The sequence below is a fragment of the Gracilinanus agilis genome, chromosome 1, assembly GCF_016433145.1.
Source record: "Gracilinanus agilis isolate LMUSP501 chromosome 1, AgileGrace, whole genome shotgun sequence".
NCBI lineage: Eukaryota > Metazoa > Chordata > Mammalia > Didelphimorphia > Didelphidae > Gracilinanus > Gracilinanus agilis.
Window position 1 is genome coordinate 53,195,376 of NC_058130.1, and position 4,585 is coordinate 53,199,960.

Consider the following 4,585-nt stretch of genomic DNA (forward strand, 5'->3'; position numbering starts at 1 on the left):
AAAATTACAATTATAATTCTATCTAAACTAGTCTACTTATTCAATGTCATTCCAATCAAAATACAAAAAAAAATTCTTCTATTGAGCTAGAAAAAATAATTTAAAAAAAAAAAAAGAAAGATTATAGGACCACGGTCTGAGATTCCCCTAAGATTCCGGAATAAGATGACACTCAATGTCCCCAAAAAAGCAGAATGACCCAAGAGTACAAAAATGTGGCTCAGACATTCCCACTAGAAGTGCACAAAGCCTAGACCTAACATCAAGCCTGTAGTTAGGAGGTAGGGTAGACAAATGAGTGGGGGAAATACCCAATGCCACCAAAAAGAACTATTATGGTAAAAGAGGTGCTCAAGAAATAAATCTTGAAGAGAATGAATCTAAAACTTCTATAAGCAAAGTATCAAAAGAAAACAAAGTTTGGGAACAAGTTTAACTAGAATTCCTGGAAGAGATGAAACAAAGAATAAGAACCTGTTATTGGGCTCTCAATGAAGGAGAAAGAAGAGTAGATAAAAAAGACTAGGGGGGAGAAAAGGCAGGACTAGAAGCATGTTACACCAAACCTTGAACACTGGGGTTAAATTTATTCCTTCTTTCTCAAAACTTGAGAAATGGGAAATAAAGTGAAGGAAAAGTGTAAGAAAATAGGATGAATAGAAATAGACAATTAATGTGAATATGAATGGAATGAATTCACCCAGAAAATATAAGAGGATAAAAGAATGGATCATAAAAAAGAATCCAACAATACATTGTTTACAAGAAACATAATTAAATCAGAAAAGTGTACACAGAGTTATAAAAAGGAGATAAAGCAAAATCTAGTTTACTCCATCTGAAGTAAAAGGTAGGTATAATTCATTATATCAGTAAAAAAAAAAAAGTAAAATATAATTAAAAGAGATAAACGGAAACTACATTTTCCTAAAAGGTACTATAGACAATAAGGAGACATTCAAGATTTGAGAGAAAGGTGAGAACAAAAGGAGAGACAGAGAGAAAGAGAATGAAATACTGTGACAGAGACTGAGAAAAGAGAATGATTGCGAATGCACTTTGCTAGGGATGATAGGAAAATGGGATCAAGTACCTAAGCAGAATTGATTTTGCAAGAAGGGCTATTCCTTTGTAACAGATAGGAAAGGAAAAATAGAATGAGAGATAATATCAAAGGGTTTTCAAATGAATTAGAAAGGGCAGAGATCTGGAATGAATGGCTGCAATTTTCTTAATAAAGAGACAAGGACTAAGTGGAGAGGCAGTGGGGAAGAGATGTGGATGGTTTGATAAGAGGTTTGGAATAACTTTTGTGGGGAGTAGTTACCACTGGATAACATCCAATTAAAGTTGGATAACATAAGTCTATAATGTACCCAGTCAGCATTATAGTGAGACCTCATCAATCTATATCTAGCAATTTGTGAAAGAAATGGTAGGAATGGAGGAGATGAATAGTAGAGCAATCCAGGGCTGTATTTAGCAAGAGATAAGCAGTGCTAGGACAAGGGATCAAGGTTTTGGGGTGCAGAAGATAGCTTAGAGTTAAAATGGCTAATGGGTCAACATTGGAGAGGGAGGAAAGTTAAGTCAGAGCAGAATTAATGACCTCAGAAAGTACTGTAGGACATAAGGGTTAGAGGCAAAGAATAGATGGAGGAGAGGTGAGATATAGGGAAATGTGGAATGATAGGAGATTGTGGTCAGATAGGGGAATGTTAGAGTTTCTAATTAGAGAAGTGGAATACTAGTAAATAATAAGAATATTTAGTGAGTAACCATCCCTATATTTGGCTCAGGTGAAAAAATCATAGATTTTAAGGATTGTGAAATGTAATATAAAATGTGCCTAATTTGATTGTTTTTCATATGGCTATGTGGCTGTTGGGTGAACTCATCTCATGACTAGGATATACTCATGTAGGACCAACCAAATGTATTGCTAATTCAGCAGTTTTGCAGATGCAGCTGGCCTCCAGCTGTGGTTGAGGAAGTATGGCAATAACAAACAAGGGAATGTTTAAGATTGTGAGCCCCAAGGGACAGGAGGTGGGGAGAAGAGTTTTGAAGGTCATGTTTAGGGAGAGACCATAAGGAGAATGCTTAATAATGTGTAAATAGAATTTTATACAGGACTACATGTCCCAGCATCCTATTTTTGTCCTCTTCCTCACATTATATCCTTATGTTTTATAGATAAAGTTTCTGTAACCATGCCCCTTCTACGCTCTCTTCTCCTGTGGTCCAGTAAACTTGTCTTTACTCAGGTTATACTTTTCCTCTACTTTAAGTGATTATTAATAAAACGTATAAAATATAATACTTGGAGTTACTGGATATTGATTTTAACCTTATATTTCTGGCAACCAGCGAAGTTGGAAAAAGAATTCTCAAATTTTTTACTCACATAGCCTTTGAGTAAAGATAGTGAGTTTTCCCAGTAGTGGGGACCCACCCACCAAGAGAGCAGGGACTGGCATATCTGCTCACCCTGCACTCTACCTGCTAGATGCTCCCTGGCTGCTACCCCACCTCCCACAGCTGTCTCTGAGTCTCCATGGAGGAGGTAATGTAGCTGAGTAGCCAGTACTGTCCCCCTACCTGGGACTCAAGCACTAGTTGCTTGAACTTCCAGCTTGCACTTTCCACACTGACAAGCCCCAACCCCCTTCTAGCTTCCAAGATAATTTTTAATCTGGCCTTGGGCTCCTGGCTGAGAGGGTGGAAACTAAATGGTTAGTCCACGGAGCGTAGGGGTGGGGGTCTCCTGTGCCTCCCTGTACACCCTAAAACCCAGAATAACAGGTGGGGCAGGTAGCAGGTCAGTGGATTTGAAACCAAAATGTCTTTTGAAATTAGCTTCTGAGGTTTCCTGACCCAAAGGATCTGACCCAATAGGTAGAACCTATATTTTCTATTCAAATACCCTTTTGTTCTCCCTGGTGTTTTTGCCCCTAGGGAGGAGGGGAAGAAACAATACTTTTCCAAACCTCTTAGTTAACTCCTAAAGATTGTTGGGGGTTTTTGTATCTTCAAGTAAGGGTCTTTTGTTTTCCCTAGAATCAAAAGCCAAAGAGCTTATCTCAGGAGTAATGTTGTTACAAAGCACGGCTAAAACTCTAAGAGAACAGTTTTTGTTTCCAGAGAATTTTACTGGATTGGAAAAGCTCACAAGTTCAGATTGGATCTGTTAACTTCTCTTCCTGGGAGTCTTTATTTTCATTGGATATTTGCCACTTTATTTACTTCTCAAGAATAAACAACAAAAAGCTAGCCTGCTTAAATTACACCCAAATGGAAAAATTTTTTAAATTCTTGACTAGTCTCAAGATGCAAAAGGAAGATCCCTCCCCATTTATGCTTCAGGTGGAATAACTCCTTTCTTGCCCTGTGAAGCTCCTGGCTTCCCCACCCTCCACTGTCCCTTCTCCCAGCCTCTAGCCCTCCCCTGTCCCTTCTCCTACCTCCTAGCCCTCTCCATTCCCAGAACAAACATGCCCTCTCCCCTTATCTGCTCCTCCTCATTGTAAGATTAAAAATTAATATCCAAATACACCAAGTATTATATTTAATAAGATTTATTTATAATACTTAAAGAAAGGGAAGAAAAACTAAAGTAAAGAAAAACAGCTTTTCCAGGCTTGCACATGGGAAAAAAGAGAGCAAGAGGTAAGCTTATAGCAAACTTATAAACATTACATGCCTCTGACATATGTCAAAACAGCCACAACCTTGAACCCCAAAAAAGTTCAAGTCCTCTTGTCCTGGCTCAAACTTTCATTAATCCCACTGGGATTGGTTGGTGACTTTGACCTTGTGCTTGATAGACACCATGCAGATTAGCTTTGCAGTGACTCTTTTTGTGTTCCCTTCTCCTGGAATCAGACAGAATCATTAAGCAAAGTCCCGTAATTTTTTAAAACAATCAATAGCATTTTTTCTATAGTTTAAAGCTTTTTGGGTGTGCAATAATATTAGAGTTAATGTATTTTAGGCTTATATTACTGCAAAATAAAAAAAAGATTAATATTGATTATATGTACTTTGCCAGGGGCAGCTGGGTGGCTCAGTGGATTGAGAGCCAGGCCTAGAGACTGGAGGTCCTAGGTTCAAGTCTGGCCTCAGACACTTCCAGCTGTGTGACCTTGGGCAAGTCACTTGACCCCTATCACCCACCCTTACCACTCCTGGGCTAAGGAAGGTCCCTAGCCCGGATGAAAAAGGAGGAGGGTTGGGCGTGGGGCTAGCAACCCCACCCTGTAAAAACTACATCTGCTAAAGAAACTGCAACCGAAAGTAGGGGCAGCTGGGCTAGCTCAGTGGATTGAGAGCCAGGCCTAGAGATGAAAGGTCCTAGGTTCAAATCCGGGCTCAGACACTTCCCAGCTGGGTGACCCTGAGCGACCCATTGCCTACTGGTTGTGGCCCTATGCTCCTAGAATGGAGTCCCAGGATTAAAAAAAAAAAAATGTACTTTAAGTATTAGGGTCCAATTAAAGTAATTTCTGTCTCAGAAGACTGTAGGACAAAATGCAGTAATATTGTAGGACAAAATGCAGTAATATTGCACATACAAGGAAAAAAC